Source organism: Antechinus flavipes, chromosome 2, assembly GCF_016432865.1.
Source record: "Antechinus flavipes isolate AdamAnt ecotype Samford, QLD, Australia chromosome 2, AdamAnt_v2, whole genome shotgun sequence".
Taxonomy (NCBI): domain Eukaryota; kingdom Metazoa; phylum Chordata; class Mammalia; order Dasyuromorphia; family Dasyuridae; genus Antechinus; species Antechinus flavipes.
Window position 1 is genome coordinate 265,637,642 of NC_067399.1, and position 12,300 is coordinate 265,649,941.

Genomic DNA, 12,300 nt, shown 5'->3' on the forward strand with positions numbered 1-12,300 from the left:
CTAAAGCTCGTTTTTACCGAGGAGGAAACAAATCAGGTAAACTTGCTCAGTCACTAACTGCAATCTAAAGCCCTTTTCAAAGGAGGAATTATATATCCCAAAGAAGAACTGGAAGGAAAAATAATGGCAATACCCCTTTCACTTCTCTGCTGAGGTCAATTTTATTTAAAGCACCTTGGGGAAGTAAAGGAGTCAGAAGAAATTTGGGATTTAAAAACTTGTGCCAAGAGATGTATGATTTATCGCTGAAAGGAGTCTGCTGAAGGTGAGGTACAAATGATAGGTTCCTAAAACGGAACGATGGATTCAAGTCTCCTAAACCAGCCAAAGAACTACTTATTTTTTGCAATCCTACGGGAAGGTACATTGGAAGTAGGGGAGATCACTACTAAGCTCACCATTATTCTTAAGTGTCAATAGGTAGAATTTATTTAGGCTCCTATTATCATATGGAGATAGTCCAGTTACAGAGAGCTGGTGATGTTGATTAGTACCTGATCAATATGATAGGAAGACTACATGATTTGAAGTCACCGTGTGTGTTCAAACGGTAGTTCTATTGACTACTTATATGGCGGAGAGCAATTACTTAACCTCTCTGGGCCTCAGATTGCCCAGCTGCAAAATGAAAACAATAGAAGTATATCATTCTAGGAGCTTTTTAAGATCCCTTGTAAGCCATGACAGAGTAGAATTCAATTTAACAGGATTGTCCTCTGTAAAAAGGTATCTTGTAAGAATAGGTAAGATGGAAGCTAAATGAAGTTGAGTGATAGGGGGAGAGAAATTATAGTTCTTAGATGATAAGCAAGCACTTTATCAATAGTTATCATTTTTCATGATTGTGATGATTTCTAAAACTATAGGTAAATTTAAGGCATTTTCTCTGGCTGTCCTTGGAATGCTATCCCTCAACTCCACTTACTGACTTCTTTGGCTTTAAGTTCCAAGTAAAATTCCATTTTTTACAGGGAGTTTTTCCCAGTCTCTCAATTCTAGTATCTTCTCTCTGTTAATTATTTCCTATCTATCCTGTATATAGTTTGTATATGTTTGTATGTTGTCTCCCTCATTAGATTATAAGCTTGAGGGTAGCGACTGTCTTTTGCCTTTTTGTATGCCCCACTGGTTAGAGAAGTGCTTGTTATATTGTAGGTGCTTCATAAATATTTATTGATTGATTGTAAATTGGGAATGATGTAAAAAAAGATTTGTCTAATATAGATATTTTTAAATTTCAAAATAACTGGTTTAAATTGTAATCCTATGTATTTTATTTTATGCATTTTAAAACATTATTCTGTACCTTCTGAATCCAATTCTCCCTGTGCAACAAGAGAACTGTTCAGTTCTGCAAATATATATTGTATCTAGGATATACTGCAACATATTTAACATATATAGGACTGTTTGCCATCTAGGGGAGGGGGTGGAGGGAGGGAGGGGAAAAATCAGAACAGAAGAGAGTGCAAGGGATAATGTTGTAAAAAAAAAAAATTACCCTGGCATGGATTCTGTCAATAAAAAGTTATTATAAAATTAAAAAAAAAAACATTATTCTGAAAAGGGGCCCATAGGCTTCACTAGATTGCCAAAGGGATTTTTGACACAGGTAAAAAGTTAAGAACCACTGCTTTATAAAGGAAAAAAAAAATACTTCTTGTGAGAAGGCATCCTATCCCAGTTTCTTGATTATGTCAGTTTTTAAATCCCTGTTCTTGACTTTTTTTTGAGAGCACTATATTTCAAAATTATAAAGGAGAAGAAAACAGCTTGGATCATTAAAAATGCTTTGCAGTCTTCCAAATAGAATCTAATTTGATTTCTTTTTCTTCCTCCTATCCAATTCTGGATTCCAGCATTGGTCTATCTTAACTGCCCATCTAAGACCAAAAAACAGATGGGTTAATATAGTGTTCTTCTTTTGTATAATATGATGGTTCTTTAGGAAGCAGGTTTCTTGGGGAAGTTTTCTGGAGGCAGCCTTAGTTTCAATTCAAAGTAATAATCACTTCAAATGCAGCCAGGAGTTAAAATCCAATCTTTTATTGTCTCTTCCAAAATAGCCCAGTTAGCTTTCTTTGGTTTCGAGAGCTCTCATTGCTAGTCTTTTGCCTCTGCCAACTTCTGCCTCAGTTCAACTCTGACTCCTGGCAATCTTCCAAACTGACTGACTTCTGGCTTTCAATCTTTTTCAACTCACTTCTCCTGACTGAGTTCAGCTCTTTTTATGCTCTATTAGAGGTGTAAACTCAAAGGTTGACTCCTCCTCCGAGAGTGGGATTATGGGAGGTGTGAATTCACAAAGTTACAAAGTTAACTTTGTGTATCTCCCGTACTTGTGAACTCCAATGTGTGAGCTCTAATGTGTAAACTCTCTTAAAGGTGTGAGCTCTAATGTGTGACTTCTAATGTGTAAACTCTTAAACATTGTTTCTATCAACTCTAATGACTTAACACTTTGTAAGGATTCCAACAGGTTAATTCAATGTAACCTCTCTTCAGTTAAGTTTCATTATCTGGGCAATATGCATAATTCATCCATTTCTATATAAACTGTTAGAACAAGCTTTTAAGAAACTATGGAACATCATGTTCATTTATTCAAAAAGAATATATTAAATACCTATGAAGTATTAGGCACTACATTAGATAAGTCCTTTTCCTCAGGGAACTTATAGACTGTTGAAGAGAAACAACATGGCCTTTTCTCAGTATTCATCCTTTTTAACTTGTATGCAACCACTGACCTTGTGATTATCTTCCTTCTGAGTTTTTGGGATATTCTCTTCTGGTTCTTCTACTACCTATTTAAACATGCCTTTTCATTTTTGCTGGAGCTTCATCCAGATCATACCCACTAATCATGAATGTGCCATAGGGATCTGTCCTAGACCTTCTTCCTTCTATTTGACATGGGAACTATCAGTTCCCATGGATTCAATTATTTTTATGCTCATTCAAAAAAAAAATCTGTTTATTGAGCACAACCTCTCTGAAACCTCCAGTTTCATACCTCCAACTCTCTATTAGACATCTCACACAGAACATCCCATAGATATCTTAAACTCAACTTGTTCATGTCCAAAACTGAATTCAATTATCTTTACCCCCAAACTCTCTCTTCCTCCTAATCTCCTTTTTGCCTCAAAGAGTATTTCTATCCTTCCAGTCAGGAAAACAGGATTGATCCAGGTCTGGGAAGGATATGCCTGTATTACAGCCCTGAGGGGAACAATTGTACCATCTGGCAGCTTCCTATTTTAAAAATTATTATTGTTATCCAGGTGTTAAGTTTAGCTGTTTCCATGCTGCCAAAAAGAGTACAAGTGATGTCAATGTTCTCTAAATTTCAGTGCCCTAGGCCATACTTGATTTTTAAGGATAGCTAATATATTAGATGGCAGATTTCAGGAGGATATTTTTAGTATAGAACACTGAGCTATATTCATTGGAATGAAATTTAATAGGAATAAATGTAAAATCTTATATTTCAGCTCAAGAAATCAAGTTTAGATGTTTAAAATTTGTGTGAAAGAGATTGGAGACATTAGTGAACTCCAAAATGAATTTACTTTGTAACAAAATGCTATGCTTTGCTGAGTTAAGAGAAACATACTGTCTAGAATGTGGGAAGTGATAGTTCTATTGTATTCTTAACTTATCAAATGATATCTGGAATATTGTGATCAGTTTTAGTTACCATGTTTCAGGAAGGACAGTGTTAATCTGGAGAGTATTATCTAGACAATGATTACTAAAATGGAGAAGAACTTCAAGATTATACTGCATGAAGACTTGTAGACGAAACTAGGGATGTGTAGCTTGGAGAAAACTTGGTAGTATTTTCATAGCTATTTTCAAATATTTGAAGAGCTGCTATGTAGAAAAGGGATTAAGATTTACTCTGCTTAGTTCCAGAGAAGAGAACTAAGGAAAGATTTAATAGAAAGACTTGATATAAAGAAAACTTTCCTAATAGTTAGAGCTAACTGAAAGTAGAATGGTTTTCCCTCACTGGAAAATTTTATTCAAACAGAATTTAGACCACTTACTTCTCAGGGATACTAAAGAGATTATTGTCAAGTCATGATACATACTAACTGTACTCATTTTTAACTCTTAGGCCATGTAATTCTGTAATGTTTTTATTCATTCCATAATTTTCAAAGCCAGTGGTTTTTTTTTTTTTAAGATCATATTGGAGCTATTATAATTTTGTAAAATTGTTTTTTTCTTTATTTTTCTTCTGCTATGGTGTTGATTTTTGACCTTGGTCCTAAACAGTCAATAATTTGACTTCAGAGAGGTAGCAGATGATTCTTGTTAGTAACTAGTCATTTTTTTTTTTTTGTCTTAAAAAGTAGTTAGTTTCATTGGTAATATATTTTGGTGCTTGCTATTTGTAACATCCTATGAATCTCTAAGAAAGTGTTTCTAATATATGGATATACATATATGATGCAAAACTTCTGAGGAATATACTAAACTTTTGATTTCTTACATTTCATTCCTGAGCCATATTATTTAAGGTAATTTTCACCATTCTACTCTTTCCTCACCTTCATATTCAAACCACCATATACCAATGTAGTTTCTGACTTAGTTGATCTTGTTAAGTCCTTCATTAGTATCTCTATTTCATCTTCCTCAACAGATGATAGAATATAAGCTATAACTTATTTAGCAAAAAGTTCCATTACATTTAAGTGCTGTCCTATTTAACAAAGTTCATTATAAGCAGTTCAAGGTGAGGTGACCAAGTTGCCTCTGTTTCTTATCTTTGGACACCATCAAATCAACTTAACTAACCTCCTGAGTAGGGACTCAGGAGGTGGTGGTGAAGAGAGGAGAGATACTAAAAAAACAAACAAAAACAAACCACTACTAACAAACAGCAACAACAACCAACCTGTGAACCATCTAGCTTTTTTTTTTTATAAAAATGTTAATATGAATGCTAGTCAGTTGTTTTAGTATACTGACTTATTAGACAAAGATCACACATTTAGAAAATCAAGAGATTAATGTTCGTAATGTTGATTTGAAAACTTTGTTGTTGTTTTTGAATCATCTAGTCCTGTCCCCATTCATCATTATTTCATGTACCAAAGTACTTCAGATACTTCTGTCCTCCACTATCTTCACAATCTATCCAAAGTCATGTTTATTACTTCCATGACAGTCTATCCAATCCCTGCTCTGCCACCCCTTTCTCCTTTTTGTCTTCAGTTTTCTTCAAGATCAGGGTCTTTTTCAATGAGTCCTGTCTTCTCATCATGTGGCCACCAAAGCTAGTCAAAGATGGAGTCCTGAATCTTCTTTGTGTCTGTGGCTCTTAAATACCTCAGTATGATTCCATTACTATAGCACATTAAGCATTCGATAACTGTCAGGAGAGCCATTACATCACCATATCACGCCAAGTATATGCTTAACTAGAAAATCATTATCTCATCAATCACCCTGAGTAGGTGCTTAACTATAAGCACCCTGCTGTAGGTATCTTAAGTATACCTTTTCAGAGTTCTGACACTCAACAGAGGCTTCTTAATTCTTCACTTTCTGCCATCAAAGTGGTATCATCTTTATTGCTGATTGTTGTATTTCCCCCAACAATCTTAATCTTTGTTTCTGATTCATCCAGCCTGGTATTTCACACAATATACAGTCTTGTCATACTTCTTTCCCAATTTTAAACTAGTCGGTTGTTAAATGTTCAGTTCTTGACCATGACTGTTGCTTCTTGACTTATTTATAAGTTCCTCAAGAAACAAGTAAGGGGATTTGGCACTCCCATCTTTTTGAGGACTTTCCACGTTATGCCACCCACTCAAAGGTTTTAGTATAATCAATGAAGCAGAAATAGATGATATTTTTTGTTTTGTTTGTTTGTTTGTGTTTCTGGAATTCCTTTGCTTTCTCTAAAATCCAACGAATATTAGCAATTAGTAAATAGTACCAATTCCTTTGTCTCTTTGAAAACCAGTCTGAACTTCTGACAATTCTTGATAAACATATTTTCTGAATCCTAGCTTACAGAATCTTCATCATAGCCTTATTGATAAATGAGAACAATTATTTGATAATTGGAACGTTCATTGACATTGCCCTTCTTTAGGACTGGGAAGCAAACCCACTCTTTCCAATCCAGTAGCCCCAGCTGCGTTTTCCAAATATGCTGACATATTGAGTGCAACAATTTAATAGAATTATCTTTTAATATTTCAAATAGCTCAGCTGGAATTCCACCATCCTTACTAGTCTTCTCTTCTACCTATGTTGTTTCTACTATTTTTGTCTTTTATCATGTTCATTTTTGCATGAAATGTTTCCTTGATATTTTTAATTTTCTTGGATTTTCTTCTCTTTCCCATTCTGTTGTTTTCTTCTATTTCTTTCCATTGCTCATTTAAGAAAACCTTATCTCTACTTGCTATTTTCTGGAATTCTGCATTCAGCTGAATAAATCTTTCCCTTTTTCCTTTTTCCCTTAGCTATCTGTAAAGCCTTATCAGACTGACATTTCAGTTTTGCTCTTTGGAGTATTTTTTTGTTTCTGCCTCCTGTATAATATTGGAAACCTCTGTCCATAGTTCTTCAAGCATCTTTCTACTGGATCTAATCTTTTAAATCTATCCATCATCTCTACTTCATATTCATAAGGGATATTATTTAGATCATACCTACAGAGACCTAATTTTCTTCTATTTAATTCTAATAGAAATTCTTCTATTTCTTCTGAATTCTTCAAATAGAAGCTTATGATCTAAGCCACAGTCAGCTCTTAGTCTTGTTTTAATTGACAATAAAGCTTTTCTGTCTTTGGCTGCAACATATATAATCAATCTGATTTCAGTAATGACCATCTGGTATTGTCCATATATAGAATCACCTTTTGAGTTGTTTAAAAAAATTGTTTGCTAGGACCAGTGGGTTATCTTGACAAAACTCTATTAGATTCTGCCCTGCTTCATTTTGTACTTCAGAGCCAAACTTGCTTGTTATTCCAGTTACCTTTTGATTTTCTGCTTTAGCATTCTAATCTCCTATGATGAAGGCATTGTTTTTTTTTCCTGATTTTTAAAAAATTTTTATTTAATAATTACTTTATATTGACAGAATCCATGCCAGAGTAATTTTTTTACAACATTATCCCTTGCACTCGTTTCTGTTCCGATTTTTCCCCTCCCTCCCTCCACCCCCTCCCCTAGATGGCAAGCAGTTTTATATATGTTGGATATGTTGTAGTATATCCTAGATACAATATATGTTTGCAGAACCGAACAGTTCTCTTGTTGCGTAGGGAGAATTGGATTCAGAAGATATAAATAATCCGGGAAGAGAAACAAAAATGCAGATAGTTCACATTTGTTTCCCAGTGTTCTTTCTTTGGGTGTAGCTGCTTCTGTCCGTCATTTATCAATTAAAACTCAGGTCTCTTTGTCAAAGAAATCCACTTCCATCAAAATATGTCTTCATACAATATCGTTGTCGAGGTGTATAATGATCTCCTGGTTCTGCTCATTTCACTTAGCATCAGTTCATGTAAGTCTCGCCAGTCCTCTCTGTATTCATCCTGCTGGTCATTTCTTACAGAACAATAATATTCCATAACATTCACATATCACAATTTACCCAGCCATTCTCCAATTGATGGGCATCCATTCATTTTCCAGTTTCTAGCCACTACAAACAGGACTGCTACAAACATTTTGGCACATACAGGTCCCTTTCCCTTCTTTAGTATTTCTTTGGGATATAAGCCCAGTAGAAACACTGCTGGATCAAAGGGTATGCACAATTTGATAACTTTTGGGGCATAATTCCAGATTGCTCTCCAGAATGGTTGGATTGGTTCACAACTCCACCAACAATGCATTAGTGTCCCAGTTTTCCCGCATCCCCTCCAACATTCATCATTATTTTTTCCTGTCATCTTAGCCAATCTGACAGGTGTGTAGTGGTATCTCAGAGTTGTCTTAATTTGCATTTCTCTGATCAATAATGATTTGGAACACTCTTTCATATGAGTGGTAATAGTTTCAATTTCATCCTCTGAAAATTGTCTGTTCATATCCTTTGACCATTTATCAATTGGAGAATGGCATGATTTCTTATAAATTTGAGTCAGTTCTCTATATATTTTGGAAATGAGACCTTTATGAGAACCTTTAACTGTGAAGATGTTTTCCCAGTTTGTTGCTTCCCTTCTAATCTTGTTTGCATTACTTTTATTTGTACAAAGGCTTTTTAATTTGATGTAATCAAAATTTTCTATTTTGTGATCAGTAATGGTCTCTAGTTCATCTTTGGTCACAAATTTCTTTCTCCTCCACAAGTCTGAGAGATAAACTATCCTATGTTCCTCTAATTTATTTATAATCTCGTTCTTTATGCCTAGGTCATGGACCCATTTTGATCTTATCTTGGTATATGGTATTAAGTGTGGGTCCTTGCCTAATTTCTGCCATACTAATTTCCAGTTATCCCAGCAGTTTTTTATCAAATAATGAATTCTTATCCCAGAAGTTAGGGTCTTTGGGTTTGTCAAACACTAGATTACTATAATTGACTATTCTGTCTTGTGAACCTAACCTTTTCCACTGATCCACTAATCTATTTCTTAGCCAATACCAAATGGTTTTGGTGACTGCTGCTTTATAATATAATTTTAGATCAGGTACAGCTAGGCCACCTTCATTTGATTTTTTTTTCATTAATGATGAAGGCATTGTTGTCTCTAGAAGATATTGTAGGTATTCATAGAACTAAGTAGCCTTGGTCTCTTTGGCATCAATAGTTGTAGATTTCAAAATGATGTGATGCTTAACCTTTCTTAGGCTTCCATCACAATCATCATGAAAATGGAAGGAGATCACATATTATTGAGGACTACTTTGTATTTTTGCCTGTTTTATACCTGGCTCACCATGACCAAAGTATTCATCACCTTGTGCCCCAAACTTCAGGTTTTTAGGGAAAATATTTGAGATAGATTGTAATCCCCAAGTACTGTGCATGATTTATGGGAGGACAGATTGTTGTCTATGGATATATAGAAGATAAAGTATTGTGATGAGATCTATCTATGCTTTTAATTTTTTCTCTCTGGAAAGTACCTAGTAGGGAATCTGTGTGAAGAAATGTTTCTGTATATTTTCTTCTGGCTGAGGATTCAATGAAGAAGAAGGGGGAAGGAGGATAATTCAAGGTGAGAAAAGAAAGTTGGGAATGGCTGGGTGAAGAGTTTATTGCCCTTTATCCAAGTCCCTGGTTGTACTATTTGTTCTATGTTCCTTTAGTCTAAACTCTAGAAGACCTGACCTCTGTAAAGCAGAGGAAGACAGTGGAGTCAGACTGAGGAAATTGCCAACCCAGAAACATCTGGCTGAAATAAAATTGTCAGCAGAATTCTTGTGCATATATGAGTGTGTTGCCCATGTGTTTGTAAAGAAAAAAAAGGAAACTAGCAGTGTTCACATAAATAACCCACTCCAATGTGTTTGCTCTCCCAGACAATAACTATATGTCTAAGTTAGAAAAAGCATATTTTAAAAATAAATAAAATGGAAGGCATTTAAATTGTTAAAATATTTCCAAATCTATTAAATAGCAGTCCTTATACTGTGTGAATTATTTAGGCAAATAATTAGACTCAAAAATCTACCTAGGGCAAGTGTTGTTAGCCTTTGTATTTCAAGGACCTTGATAGTAATCTGGTGCAATCTTGGACCCCTTCTCAGTATATTTTCAAAGACATAAAATAAACTACATATGATTACAAAGGAAATCAATTACATTGAAATAAAATTAACAAAATATTTAAAAGAAAAAGAGCAAGTTCATGGATGACAGGTTAAGAACTTCTGACTAGGAATATGAGCAAAAGCTATTTGTGGAAGAAAAAGGATTTTGTCACTTCCCACATTATCACTGAATTCCACACTTATGAAATGGCCCACTGTACCTAAATAGAATTCCAAGTTCACAGTCAATTGAATTTCACAATTAGAGTATTGGGTAGCGAAGATAATTCAAACAATGCTCTTTTGGCAGCAAGAACCTCTCTGCCCATAATCAGTTTTAGACTGTGTGATAGAAGCTGCCCATTCTGTTAGATGACCTGGAATGATTTGTACCTTGACTTTTACCTATTAGCCAGATTCCAGAGACCCCTCTGTCTCCGTGAGGCAGGTCAATTCCTGTGACTAATCTATCCTGTAAATTGCTGACTTGACCCCCATTGACATTCTTCCTGGAGGACATGTGCCCTCTATTCAAGGTATATTCTGGCAGAGGAGGGAAGAAAATTAGAGGAATAGCTCTAACAAAAGGGCAAGAAAGAAGGTATCAGCAGGATGAGGAACACAGGTGTGAGGTCAAATAACAAGTGAAATTATTTCCATTTTTCACCGAAATGACCCTGAATAGAAAGATGTGAAAACATTTCCCAATTTAATTTGATATATATTTTTTTCTCTTTCTAGAGCTACACTAAGGAAAGAGTCTATTTTAAATTTCTAACAATGTTATCATTTATATAAGAGCTTCTGATGCCATTAGGACAACCAGTTCATTCAGTAAACATTGGCTAAATATTTGTTCTAGGTATGCTATGTACTATATAGAAAGCAGAGAAACACAACATACCTGTTTCGTCTTTTTCTGGGACCACCATTTTAGAAAAAAACGCAGTCATGCTTCATCTTATTTATGCTTGGACTGTCACGTTGTTTTTGTCTCTGTGCTCCTGCTAGACCTTCAGAGCTTTTCAGTTCCCTTTTATTTATTGTCTTCCCTAGTTCAAATAAAAGTTCTTTGAGGATAAGAACTGTCTTGTTTCTTGCATTGGCATCCTCAATACTTAGTGCAGTGTCTGATAGGTAATAAGTAGTTAGTAAATACTTTCACTTTCTAGTAAGTTGTTTATAACTATGTTGGAAATAAAAGACATAAACCTAAAAAGTTTTTTTTTAATTATATATTTTACTGACGCTATTTTTCCTTTCTTACATCAGTCACTTCCCAATAACTCTTCATCCCCTCATATACATTCATGAAAAGGTAAATAATCCAGGACAAAACAGATGATACAGAGATAAGACTTGGAATATAAGATTTAATAGAATTTTAAAGATCAAAGGAGTCTTAGACCTTCCATATTGCAGAATCTTTGTTTTATACATGAGGACTTTTCTCACCACGAAATTTATGCTGTGTACTATCTATGTTCTCATGTGAAAGGAATGGTATGGACAATAAATGTTTGGGTTTAGTGGAGGGGAAAGCATCTGTAGTTTGGAATAGTAACATGTGAAGGCCCCATGAAGAAAATAAGAATATGTTTAAAAAAAAAAAAAAGTAAAATTTAGTATGAGTGGAAAAGAGTTGGTGGGAGGAATGGGATAGGGGAAGGGGAGAAGGCATAGGGTGGGTAGGGCTTCGAATTTGGGATAGGGATGGGAAAAAGCCCTGAGAGAATAAAGGGTGTAATAACTATGAAGAGAAGGTATAAGGAAAGTAGCTATTATTACCCTCATTTTTAGGATGAGAGAACTGAGGCAAACTGAAGTTAAAAGAATTGTTCAGTCACATAGCTACCAAATGTCTGAAGCCAGATGAAAACTCTGGTGTCACCGATTCCTGGGCCAGCATCCTAATCCATTCATTTGCCTACCTTGCCCATTAGGAAAACAAACCACAAATCAAGATCCAGGCTAGGTTTTGTATCTCTAACAGCACTGATGCCCTTAGGAACAAAGCAATCTAAGAGCAAAGAATACCTTCTAAACCCAGTAAAGTCATATGTGGATATAAACTAGTTGGGCCATTGTAATGCAGTAACTGGACAAACTTGCCTTCCCCCTACCTAGGTGATATAAGGAGGGGTATTCTTGGAAGGTATTAAGATAAATGTTTACTATTTACAATAGCTGTAATTTCAAACATGCCTTTGTAAAAAACAAACAACACTCCTTCCCACCCTCCCCCCCACCCTACTCTCCTCTCCCTCCCCCATGGAACTAGAAATTGATACCTAAAGTTGGAGGTGGAACACAGCCAGTTGGGATGGCATTAGAGAAGAGACATTCTATAAAATTCTGGGTTCACTAGAACTCACTAAAGGGTGAGATGTATAGCAACCAGAATCTGTGAGAGTTAGCCGGAGCTATCTCCTAACATAAAGGCAAACTTTTTTTGTTTGTTTTTTAAAAATAAGTAAACAAACTTTCTCTTTGCTCATAGGGAAAGGCTTAGAGTTTCCTGGAAAGAGCTCAAGTTGTGGAGGGTGGGGAA